Here is a 14,224-nt window from a genome sequence, read left to right as displayed (position 1 = left end):
AGAACAGTTGCCATGCCATGACCTTATTCATGCAGACTGCATATTTTCTGTGGTGCATCGATAAAAATTGGTAAGATAAATCCAGGATGTACTGAATTCCTTTAGTCTCCTGAGGGAGTAGAGAAGGTCCAGAGGAGGTTCACAAGGATGATTCCAGGAATGAAAGGGTTATCATATGAGGAACATTTGATGCTTGGTTATGCTGGCTCTTTACTGTGACAAAGTCCATAGAGCAGAGGCTGGTTCCTGCAATGTGCTGAGCTGTGTCTACAGATTCTTAAGATTATGTGCAGAACAGTTGCCATGCCATGACCTTATTCATGCAGACTGCATATTTTCTGTGGTGCATCGATAAAAATTGGTAAGATAAATCCAGGATGTACTGAATTCCTTTAGTCTCCTGAGGGAGTAGAGAAGGTCCAGAGGAGGTTCACAAGGATGATTCCAGGAATGAAAGGGTTATCATATGAGGAACATTTGATGGCTCTGGGTCTGTACTCACTGGTATTTAGAAGGATGGGGGTGTGGATCTCATTGAAACTTTTCAAATGTTGAAAGGCCTAGACAGAGTAGATGTGGAAAGGACAGGGAGTCTAGGACAACAGGGCACAGCCTCAGAATAGAGGGGCATCCATATAAAACAGATGCGGAGAAATTTTTTTAGCCAGAGGATCGTGAATTTGTGGATTTTATTACCACAGGCAGCTGTGGAGGGCAGGTTGTTGGGTGTATTTAAAGCAGAGATTGATTGGTTCTTGATTGGACACGGCATTAAAAGTTCCAGGGAGAAGGCCAGGGAGTGGGCAGAGGAGGGGAAAAAAATAATCAGCCATGATTGAATAGCAGAGCAGACACAATTCTCCAAATAGCCTATTTCTGCTCCTGTGTCTTATGGTCTTATGTTGATGGGTTTTCTTTGCTGTAACATCAATGTGGTTGGAGTAGGACAAGTTATTGTTAATAGTCACAGCTTAGAACTCAACCCTCTCAACATCAAGATCATTGATGTAGGGTGGAGCATGGCCAGCTTCGTATGTGGCTGTATCAGGTTGTGTGTAGAACCCAGGTATGTGGGCACCAAGTACCACTATGTGCCCAGGTTCTACCTGTCGCCCTGGCTACGAAGGATGGGTCTGGCCCCACTCCCGCGCAATGCCCCAGTCAGCTAGTCGTTGCCGCCATACCTGTCCTTCGTAGAAAAGTTCTTCCAAGAGAACACCTTTGACCACAGGGCCATCAGGTAGTAGTCGGCACGTAATGTCCTGCAGGCGCTGCAGGAGGAGGACGTGATGGACACAGTGGGTTGGTTCCCCGAGCAGTCCGTCCAGTTCAGCTGGCAAAATGCCTCATCGCCAGATCTCACCAACAGGCACCAAGACCTCGCCTGGCTGGCGGTGAGAGGGTCCCTCCCAGTCAGATCCCTCCTGTATGCCCGGAAAGTCGTCTCCGCACCCCACTGCCCACGGGAGGACTGCAGTGAGGAGGAGTCTGTGACCCACCTCTTTGCACACTGTCAGTTCGCAGAGAGGGTGTGGAGGAGGATGGACGGGCTAGTGTCACGTTTTATCCCCAGCAGCTGCGTAACAGAGGACTCTCTGATCTACGGGCTGTTCCCGGGGACGCACACGGAGACCAACATCTGGTGCTGCTGGCAGATCATCAACTCAGTGAAAGACGCTCTTTGGTCGGCCCGAAACTTGTTGATCTACAAGCACATGGAGATGTCCGTGGGAGAATGCTGCCAACTGGCACATTCTCGGCTGCAGGAGTACGTGTTGAGGGACGCACTGAAACTTGGCGCAGCCACCGCAAGGGCCCGGTGGGGAAGGACCACGGTAGAGGTTTCTTCACCCACGGGAGTGGGAGGGGTCGGGTGGCGGGGAGTATACCCATCAACAATGGTGTGGTAAGGTGAACAACTGGAGTACCACGTGGGTGGCCATAAGTATGGATATGTACAGACTATGATGGAAACGTATGTAAAGGATGGAAAATTATTGAATGGTTTATTGTATATAATTTTATTTTTGAATAAAGTATATTTTGAAATTTTAAAAAATGTATGATACCATTCCTAACCAAGAACCATTCCCATAGTCTGAAGTCAATGACCAGCTTTTTTGTGCTGTTGACATTGAGTGAAGGGTTCTTGCCATGACACCATGTCATTAAGTTCTCTATATCCTACTAAGTTCTCTATATCCTACTTATACTCCGTTTAGAGTCCGCATGAGTCTGGTGGGGCCCTGATAGAGACTACTGAATCTTTGCTACCTCAGACAAGGAACCAGATGACTGGAAGACAACATATGAAGGCTTCATTTATTCCAAAAAGTCGCAGAGATAATGACAGATCAGTTGCGATGAAGTCTTGGACACAAAACGTCACTCTGTTCTCTTTCCACATGAAACGTCACTCTGTTCCATAAGAAATGTCACTCTGTTTCTCTTTCCACATGAAACGTCACTCTGTTTCTCTTTCCACACGAAACGTCACTCTGTTCTCTTTCCACACGAAACGTCACTCTGTTTCTCTTTCCAGACGAAATGTCACCGTTTCTCTTTCCATAAGAAATGTCACTCTGTTTCTCTTTCCACACGAAACGTCACTCTGCTTCTCTTTCCACACGAAACGTCACTCTGTTTCTCTTTCCACACGAAACGTCACTCTGCTTCTCTTTCCACACGAAACATCACTCTGTTCTCTTTCCACATGAAACGTCACTCTCTTCCATATGAAATGTCAGTCTGTTTCTCTTTCCACACAAATCGTCACTCTGTTTCTCTTTCCACACGAAACGTCACTCTGTTCTCTTTCCACACGAAATGTCACTGTTTCTCTTTCCACACGAAACGTCACTCTGTTCTCTTTCCACACGAAACGTCACTCTGTTTCTCTATCCAGACGAAATGTCACCGTTTCTCTTTCCATAAGAAATGTCACTCTGTTTCTCTTTCCACACGAAACGTCACTCTGCTTCTCTTTCCACACGAAACATCACTCTGTTCTCTTTCCACATGAAACGTCACTCTCTTCCATATGAAATGTCACTCTGTTTCTCTTTCCACACAAAACGTCACTCTGTTTCTCTTTCCACACGAAACGTCACTCTGTTCTCTTTCCACACGAAACGTCACACTGTTTCTCTTTCCACACGAAACGTCACTCTGTTTCTCTTTCCACACGAAACGTCATTCTGTTTCTCTTTCCACACGAAACGTCACTCTGTTCTCTTTCCACACGAAATGTCACTCTGTTCCATACGAAATGTAACTCTGATTCTCTTTCCACACGAAACGTCACTCTATTTCTTTTTCCACATGAAACATCACTCTGTTTCTCTTTCCATAAGAAACGTCACTCTGTTTCTCTTTCCACATGAAACGTCACTCTTTTTCTCTTTCCATAAGAAACGTCACTCTGTTTCTCTTTCCACACGAAACGTCACTTTGTTTCTCTTTCCATAAGAAACGTCACTCTGTTTCTCTTTCCACACGAAACGTCACTCTGTTCTCTTTCCACACAAAACGTCACTCTGTTTCTCTTTCCATAAGAAATGTCACTGTGTTTCTCTTTCCACACGAAACGTCACTCTGTTTCTCTTTCCACACGAAATGTCACTCTGTTTCTCTTTCCACACGATACATCACTCTGTTTCTCTTTCCACACAAGAGGTCACTCTTTTCTCTTTCCCCACGAAACGTCACTCTGTTTCTCTTTCCACACGAAATGTCACTCTGTTCCTCTTTCCACATGAAACGTCACGCTGTTTCTCTTTCCACATGAAACGTCACTCTGTTCTCTTTCCACACGAAACTTCACTCTGTTTCTCTTTCCACACGAAACGTCACTCTGTTTCACTTTCCATAAGAAACGTCACTCTGTTTCTCTTTCCACATGAAACGTCACTCTGTTTCTCTTTCCACACGAAATGTCACTCTGTTTCTCTTTCCATAAGAAATGTCACTCTGTTCTCTTTCCACACGAAACGTCATTCTGCTTCTCTTTCCACACGAAACGTCACTCTGTTTCTCTTTCCACACGAAACGTCACTCTGTTTCTCTTTCCACACGAAACGTCACTCTGTTTCTCTTTCCACACGAAACGTCACTCTGTTCTCTTTCCACACGAAATGTCACTCTGTTTCTCTTTCCACACGAAACGTCACTCTGTTCTCTTTCCACACGAAACGTCACTCTGTTTCTCTTTCCAGACGAAATGTCACCGTTTCTCTTTCCATAAGAACTGTCACTCTGTTTCTCTTTCCACACGAAACGTCACTCTGCTTCTCTTTCCACACGAAACATCACTCTGTACTCTTTCCACATGAAACGTCACTCTCTTCCATATGAAATGTCACTCTGTTTCTCTTTCCACACAAAACGTCACTCTGTTTCTCTTTCCACACGAAACGTCACTCTGTTCTCTTTCCACACGAAACGTCACTCTGTTTCTGTTTCCACACGAAACGTCATTCTGTTTCTCTTTCCACACGAAACGTCACTCTGTTCTCTTTCCACACGAAACGTCATTCTGCTTCTCTTTCCACACGAAACGTCACTCTGTTCTCTTTCCAGACGAAACGTCACTCTATTTCTCTTTCCACACGAAACGTCACTCTGTTCCATATGAAATATCACTCTGTTTCTCATTCCACACAAAATGTCACTCTGTTTCCCTTTCCATAAGAAATGTCACTCTGTTTTTCTTTCCACACGAAACGTCACTCTGTTCCATACGAAATGTCACTCTGTTTCTCTTTCCACACGAAACGTCACTCTGTTTCTCTTTCCACACAAAATGTCACTCTGTTTCTCTTTCCACACGAAACGTCACTCTGTTTCTCTTTCCACACGAAACGTCACTCTGTTCCGTACGAAATGTGACTGTTTCTCTTTTGACACGAAACGTCACTCTGTTTCTCTTTCCACACGAAACCTCACTGTGTTTCTCTTTCCACACGAAATGTCACTCTGTTTCTCTTTCCGCACGAAACATCACTCTGTTTCTCTTTCCATAAGAAACGTCACTCTGTTTCTCTTTCCACACGAAACGTCACCCTGTTTCTCTTTCCACATGAAACGTCACTCTGTTCTCTTTCCAGATGAAACGTCACTCTATTTCTCTTTCCACACGAAACGTCACTCTGTTCCATATGAAATATCACTCTGTTTCACATTCCACACAAAATGTCACTCTGTTTCCCTTTCCATAAGAAATGTCACTCTGTTTTTCTTTCCACACGAAACGTCACTCTGTTCCATACGAAATGTCACTCTGTTTCTCTTTCCACACGAAACGTCACTCTGTTTCTCTTTCCACACAAAATGTCACTCTGTTTCTTTTTCCACACGAAACGTCACTCTGTTCTCTTTCCACACGAAACTTCACTTTGTTTCTCTTTCCAGACGACACGTCACTCTGTTTCTCTTTCCATAAGAAATGTCACTCTGTTTCTCTTTCCACACGAAATGTCACTCTGTTTCTCATTCCATAAGAAATGTCACTCTATTTCTCTTTCCACACGAAACATCACTCTGTTTCTCTTTCCACACAAAATGTCACTCTGTTTCTCTTTCCACACGAAACATCACTCTGTTTCTCTTAGCACACGAAACGTCACTCTGTTTCTCTTTCCACGCGAAACATCACTTTCTTTCTCTTTCCACATGAAACGTCACTCTGTTTCTCTTTGCATAAGAAACGTCACTCTGTTTCTCTTTCCACATGAAACGTCACACTGTTTCTCTTTCCACACGAAACGTCACTCTGTTCTCTTTCCAGATGAAACGTCACTCTATTTCTCTTTGCACACGAAGCGTCACTCTGTTTCTCTTTCCATAAGAAATGTCACTCTGTTTCTCTTTCCACACGAAACGTCACTCTGTTCCATACGAAATATCACTCTGTTTCTCTTTCCACACGAAACGTCACTCTGTTTCTCTTTCCACATGAAACGTCACTCTGTTCCGTACGAAATGTGACTGTTTCTCTTTTGACACGAAACGTCACTCTGTTTCTCTTTCCACACGAAACCTCACTGTGTTTCTCTTTCCACACGAAATGTCACTCTGTTTCTCTTTCCATACGAAACATCACTCTGTTTCTCTTTCCATAAGAAACGTCACTCTGTTTCTCTTTCCACACGAAACGTCACCCTGTTTCTCGTTCCACATGAAACACCACTCTGTTCTCTTTCCAGACGAAACGTCACTCTATTTCTCTTTCCACAAGAAAAGTCACTCTGTTTTCCTTTCCATAAGAAATGTCACTCTGTTTTTCTTTCCACACGAAACGTCACTCTGTTCCATACGAAATGTCACTCTGTTTCTCTTTCCACACGAAACGTCACTCTGTTTCTCTTTCCACACAAAATGTCACTCTGTTTCTCTTTCCACACGAAACGTCACTCTGTTCTCTTTCCACACGAAACTTCACTCTGTTTCTCTTTCCACATGAAACGTCACTCTGATCCATACGAAATTTCACTCTGTTTCTCTTTCCACATGAAACGTCACTCTATTCTCTTTCCACACGAAACTTCACTCTGTTTCTCTTTCCACAGGACACGTCACTCTGTTTCTCTTTCCATAAGAAATGTCACTCTGTTTCTCTTTCCACACGAAATGTCACTCTGTTTCTCTTTCCATAAGAAATGTCACTCTATTTCTCTTTCCACACGAAACGTCACTCTGTTTCTCTTTCCACGCGAAACATCACTTTCTTTCTCCTTCCACACGAAACGTCACTCTGTTTCTCTTTCCATAAGAAACGTCACTCTGTTTCTCTTTCCACGCGAAACATCACTATCTTTCTCTTTCCACATGAAACGTCACTCTGTTTCTCTTTCCATAAGAAACGTCACTCTGTTTCTCTTTCCACATGAAACGTCACACTGTTTCTCTTTCCACACGAAACGTCACTCTGTTCTCTTTCCAGATGAAACGTCACTCTATTTCTCTTTCCACACGAAACGTCACTCTGTTCCGTACGAAATGTGACTGTTTCTCTTTTGACACGAAACGTCACTCTGTTTCTCTTTCCACATGAAACATCACTCTGTTTCTTTTTCCATACGAAATGTCACTCTGTTTCTCTTTCCATAAGACATGTCACTCTGTTTGTCTTTCCACAAGAAATGTCACTCTGTTCTCTTTCCACACAAAACGTCACTCTGTTCCATACGAAATGTCACTCTCTTTCCCTTTCCACACGAAACATCACTCTGTTTCCCTTTCCACATGAAATGTCACTCTGTTTCTCTTTCCACACGAAATGTCACTCTGTTCTCTTTCCACAGAAACGTCACTGTGTTCCATACGAAATATCACTCTGTTTTTCTTTCCACACGAAACGTCACTCTGTTCCATACGAAATGTCACTCTGTTTCTCTTTCCACACGAAACGTCACTCTGTTTCTCTTTCCACACAAAATGTCACTCTGTTTCTCTTTCCACACGAAACGTCACTCTGTTTCTCTTTCCACACGAAACGTCACTCTGTTCCGTACGAAATGTGACTGTTTCTCTTTTGACACGAAACGTCACTCTGTTTCTCTTTCCACACGAAACCTCACTGTGTTTCTCTTTCCACACGAAATGTCACTCTGTTTCTCTTTCCACACGAAACATCACTCTGTTTCTCTTTCCATAAGAAACGTCACTCTGTTTCTCTTTCCACACGAAACGTCACTCTGTTCCATATGAAATATCACTCTGTTTCTCATTCCACACAAAATGTCACTCTGTTTCGCTTTCCATAAGAAATGTCACTCTGTTTTTCTTTCCACACGATACGTCACTCTGTTCCATACGAAATGTCACTCTGTTTCTCTTTCCACACGAAACGTCACTCTGTTTCTCTTTCCACACAAAATGTCACTCTGTTTCTCTTTCCACATGAAACGTCACTCTGTTTCTCTTTCCACACGAAACGTCACTCTGTTCCGTACGAAATGTGACTGTTTCTCTTTTGACACGAAACGTCACTCTGTTTCTCTTTCCACACGAAACCTCACTGTGTTTCTCTTTCCACACGAAATGTCACTCTGTTTCTCTTTCCGCACGAAACATCACTCTGTTTCTCTTTCCATAAGAAACGTCACTCTGTTTCTCTTTCCACACGAAACGTCACCCTATTTCTCTTTCCACATGAAACGTCACTCTGTTCTCTTTCCAGACGAAACGTCACTCTATTTCTCTTTCCACACGAAACGTCACTCTGTTCCATATGAAATATCACTCTGTTTCACATTCCACACAAAATGTCACTCTGTTTCCCTTTCCATACGAAATGTCACTCTGTTTCTCTTTCCACACGAAACGTCACTCTGTTTCTCTTTCCACACAAAATGTCACTCTGTTTCTTTTTCCACACGAAACGTCACTCTGTTCTCTTTCCACACGAAACTTCACTCTGTTTCTCTTTCCACACGACACGTCACTCTGTTTCTCTTTCCATAAGAAATGTCACTCTGTTTCTCTTTCCACACGTAATGTCACTCTGTTTCTCATTCCATAAGAAATGTCACTCTATTTCTCTTTCCACACGAAACGTCACTCTGTTTCTCTTTCCACACAAAACGTCACTCTGTTTCTCTTTCCACACGAAACGTCACCCTGTTTCTCTTTCCACATGAAACACCACTCTGTTCTCTTTCCAGACGAAACGTCACTCTATTTCTCTTTCCACACGAAACGTCACTCTGTTCCATATGAAATATCACTCTGTTTCTCATTCCACACAAAATGTCACTCTGTTTCCCTTTCCATAAGAAATGTCACTCTGTTTTTCTTTCCACACGAAACGTCACTCTGCTCCATACGAAATGTCACTCTGTTTCTCTTTCCACACGAAACGTCACTCTGTTTCTCTTTCCACACAAAATGTCACTCTGTTTCTCTTTCCACACGAAACGTCACTCTGTTCCGTATGAAATTTGACTGTTTCTCTTTTGACACGAAACGTCACTCTGTTTCTCTTTCCACACGAAACCTCACTGTGTTTCTCTTTCCACACGAAACGTCACCCTGTTTCTCTTTCCACACGAAACATCACTCTGTTTCTCTTAGCACACGAAACGTCACTCTGTTTCTCTTTCCACGCGAAACATCACTTTCTTTCTCTTTCCACATGAAACGTCACTCTGTTTCTCTTTCCATAAGAAACGTCACTCTGTTTCTCTTTCCACATGAAACGTCACACTGTTTCTCTTTCCACACGAAACGTCACTCTGTTCTCTTTCCAGATGAAACATCACTCTATTTCTCTTTCCACACGAAACATCACTCTGTTTCTCTTTCCATAAGAAATGTCACTCTGTTTCTCTTTCCACACGAAACGTCACTCTGTTCCATACGAAATATCACTCTGTTTCTCTTTCCACACGAAACGTCACTCTGTTTCTCTTTCCACACGAAAAGTCACTCTGTTCCGTACGAAATGTGACTGTTTCTCTTTTGACACGAAACGTCACTCTGTTTCTCTTTCCACACGAAACCTCACTGTGTTTCTCTTTCCACACGAAATGTCACTCTGTTTCTCTTTCCGCACGAAACATCACTCTGTTTCTCTTTCCATAAGAAACGTCACTCTGTTTCTCTTTCCACACGAAACGTCACCCTGTTTCTCTTTCCACATGAAACGTCACTCTGTTCTCTTTCCAGATGAAACGTCACTCTATTTCTCTTTCCACACGAAACGTCACTCTGTTCCATATGAAATATCACTCTGTTTCACATTCCACACAAAATGTCACTCTGTTTCCCTTTCCATAAGAAATGTCACTCTGTTTTTCTTTCCACACGAAACGTCACTCTGTTCCATACGAAATGTCACTCTGTTTCTCTTTCCACACGAAACGTCACTCTGTTTCTCTTTCCACACAAAATGTCACTCTGTTTCTTTTTCCACACGAAACGTCACTCTGTTCTCTTTCCACACGAAACTTCACTCTGTTTCTCTTTCCAGACGACACGTCACTCTGTTTCTCTTTCCATAAGAAATGTCACTCTGTTTCTCTTTCCACACGAAATGTCACTCTGTTTCTCATTCCATAAGAAATGTCACTCTATTTCTCTTTCCACACGAAACATCACTCTGTTTCTCTTTCCACACAAAATGTCACTCTGTTTCTCTTTCCACACGAAACATCACTCTGTTTCTCTTAGCACACGAAACGTCACTCTGTTTCTCTTTCCACGCGAAACATCACTTTCTTTCTCTTTCCACATGAAACGTCACTCTGTTTCTCTTTCCATAAGAAACGTCACTCTGTTTCTCTTTCCACATGAAACGTCACACTGTTTCTCTTTCCACACGAAACGTCACTCTGTTCTCTTTCCAGATGAAACGTCACTCTGTTTCTCTTTCCACACGAAACGTCACTCTGTTCCATACGAAATATCACTCTGTTTCTCTTTCCACACGAAACGTCACTCTGTTTCTCTTTCCACATGAAACGTCACTCTGTTCCGTACGAAATGTGACTGTTTCTCTTTTGACACGAAACGTCACTCTGTTTCTCTTTCCACACGAAACCTCACTGTGTTTCTCTTTCCACACGAAATGTCACTCTGTTTCTCTTTCCATACGAAACATCACTCTGTTTCTCTTTCCGTAAGAAACGTCACTCTGTTTCTCTTTCCACACGAAACGTCACCCTGTTTCTCGTTCCACATGAAACACCACTCTGTTCTCTTTCCAGACGAAACGTCACTCTATTTCTCTTTCCACACGAAACGTCACTCTGTTTTCCTTTCCATAAGAAATGTCACTCTGTTTTTCTTTCCACACGAAACGTCACTCTGTTCCATACGAAATGTCACTCTGTTTCTCTTTCCACACGAAACGTCACTCTGTTTCTCTTTCCACACAAAATGTCACTCTGTTTCTCTTTCCACACGAAACGTCACTCTGATCCATACGAAATTTCACTCTGTTTCTCTTTCCACATGAAACGTCACTCTATTCTCTTTCCACACGAAACTTCACTCTGTTTCTCTTTCCACAGGACACGTCACTCTGTTTCTCTTTCCATAAGAAATGTCACTCTGTTTCTCTTTCCACACGAAATGTCACTCTGTTTCTCTTTCCATAAGAAATGTCACTCTATTTCTCTTTCCACACGAAACGTCACTCTGTTTCTCTTTCCACGCGAAACATCACTTTCTTTCTCTTTCCACACGAAACGTCACTCTGTTTCTCTTTCCATAAGAAACGTCACTCTGTTTCTCTTTCCACATGAAACGTCACACTGTTTCTCTTTCCACACGAAACGTCACTCTGTTCTCTTTCCAGATGAAACGTCACTCTATTTCTCTTTCCACACGAAACGTCACTCTGTTTCTCTTTCCACACGAAACGTCATTCTGTTCTCTTTCCACACGAAACGTCACTCTGTTCCATACGAAATATCACTCTGTTTTTCTTTCCACACGAAACGTCACTCTGTTCCATACGAAATGTCACTCTGTTTCTCTTTCCACACGAAACGTCACTCTGTTTCTCTTTCCACACAAAATGTCACTCTGTTTCTCTTTCCACACGAAACGTCACTCTGTTTCTCTTTCCACACGAAACGTCACTCTGTTCCGTACGAAATGTGACTGTTTCTCTTTTGTCACGAAACGTCACTCTGTTTCTCTTTCCACACGAAACCTCACTGTGTTTCTCTTTCCACACGAAATGTCACTCTGTTTCTCTTTCCACACGAAACATCACTGTTTCTCTTTCCATAAGAAACGTCACTCTGTTCTCTTTCCAGACGAAACGTCACTCTGTTCTCTTTCCACACGAAACGTCACTCTGTTCCATATGAAATATCACCCTGTTTCACATTCCACACAAAATGTCACTCTGTTTCCCTTTCCATAAGAAATGTCACTCTGTTTTTCTTTCCACACGAAACGTCACTCTGTTCCATACGAAATGTCACTCTGTTTCTCTTTCCACACGAAACGTCACTCTATTTCTCTTTCCACACAAAATGTCTCTCTGTTTCTCTTTCCACACGAAACGTCACTCTGTTCTCTTTCCACACGAAACTTCACTCTGTTTCTCTTTCCACACGACACGTCACTCTGTTTCTCTTTCCATAAGAAATGTCACTCTGTTTCTCTTTCCACACGAAAAGTCACTCTGTTTCTCTTTCCACACGAAATGTCACTCTGTTTCTCTTTCCACACGAAATGTCACTCTGTTTCTCTTTCCATAAGAAATGTCACGCTATATCTCTTTCCACACGAAACGTCACTCTGTTTCTCTTTCCACACGAAACGTCACTCTGTTTCTCTTTCCAAGCGAAACATCACTTTCTTTCTCTTTCCACACGAAACGTCACTCTGTTTCTCTTTCTATAAGATACGTCACTCTGTTTCTCTTTCCACATGAAACGTCACTCTGTTTCTCTTTCCACACGAAACGTCACTCTGTTCTCTTTCCAGACGAAACGTCACTCTATTTCTCTTTCCACACAAAACGTCACTCTGTTCCATACGAAATATCACTCTGTTTCTCTTTCCAAACGAAATATCACTCTGTTTCTCTTTCCATAAGAAATGTCACTCTGTTTCTCTTTCCACACGAAACGTCACTCTGTTCCATACGAAATATCACTCTGTTTCTCTTTCCACACGAAACGTCACTCTGTTTCTCTTTCCACACGAAACGTCACTCTGTTCCGTACGAAATGTGACTGTTTCTCTTTTGACACGAAACGTCACTCTGTTTCTCTTTCCACATGAAACATCACTCTGTTTCTCTTTCCATACGAAATGTCACTCTGTTTCTCTTTCCATAAGAAATGTCACTCTGTTTGTCTTTCCACAAGAAATGTCACTCTGTTCTCTTTCCACACAAAACGTCACTCTGTTCCATACGAAATGTCACTCTCTTTCTCTTTCCACACGAAACATCACTCTGTTTCCCTTTCCACATGAAATGTCACTCTGTTTCTCTTTCCACACGAAATGTCACTCTGTTCTCTTTCCACACGAAACGTCACTGTGTTCCATACGAAATATCACTCTGTTTTTCTTTCCACACGAAACGTCACTCTGTTCCATACGAAATGTCACTCTGTTTCTCTTTCCACACGAAACGTCACTCTGTTTCTCTTTCCACACAAAATGTCACTCTGTTTCTCTTTCCACACGAAACGTCACTCTGTTTCTCTTTCCACACGAAACGTCACTCTGTTCCGTACGAAATGTGACTGTTTCTCTTTTGACACGAAACGTCACTCTGTTTCTCTTTCCACACGAAACCTCACTGTGTTTTTCTTTCCACACGAAATGTCACTCTGTTTCTCTTTCCACACGAAACATCACTCTGTTTCTCTTTCCATAAGAAACGTCACTCTGTTTCTCTTTCCACACGAAACGTCACTCTGTTCCATATGAAATATCACTCTGTTTCTCATTCCACACAAAATGTCACTCTGTTTCCCTTTCCATAAGAAATGTCACTCTGTTTTTCTTTCCACACGAAACGTCACTCTGTTCCATACGAAATGTCACTCTGTTTCTCTTTCCACACGAAACGTCACTCTGTTTCTCTTTCCACACAAAATGTCACTCTGTTTCTCTTTCCACATGAAACGTCACTCTATTTCTCTTTCCACACGAAACATCACTCTGTTTCTCTTTCCACACAAAATGTCACTCTGTTTCTCTTTCCACACGAAACATCACTCTGTTTCTCTTAGCACACGAAACGTCACTCTGTTTCTCTTTCCACGCGAAACATCACTTTCTTTCTCTTTCCACATGAAACGTCACTCTGTTTCTCTTTCCATAAGAAACGTCACTCTGTTTCTCTTTCCACATGAAACGTCACACTGTTTCTCTTTCCACACGAAACGTCACTCTGTTCTCTTTCCAGATGAAACGTCACTCTATTTCTCTTTCCACACGAAACGTCACTCTGTTTCTCTTTCCATAAGAAATGTCACTCTGTTTCTCTTTCCACACGAAACGTCACTCTGTTCCATACGAAATATCACTCTGTTTCTCTTTCCACACGAAACGTCACTCTGTTTCTCTTTCCACATGAAACGTCACTCTGTTCCGTACGAAATGTGACTGTTTCTCTTTTGACACGAAACGTCACTCTGTTTCTCTTTCCTCACGAAACCTCACTGTGTTTCTCTTTCCACACGAAATGTCACTCTGTTTCTCTTTCCATACGAAACATCACTCTGTTTCTCTTTCCATAAGAAACGTC

Source organism: Mobula birostris, chromosome 5, assembly GCF_030028105.1.
Source record: "Mobula birostris isolate sMobBir1 chromosome 5, sMobBir1.hap1, whole genome shotgun sequence".
NCBI classification, from domain to species: domain Eukaryota; kingdom Metazoa; phylum Chordata; class Chondrichthyes; order Myliobatiformes; family Myliobatidae; genus Mobula; species Mobula birostris.
The sequence above is the reverse complement of the archived record's forward strand: the minus strand, read 5'-3'. Positions refer to the sequence as shown.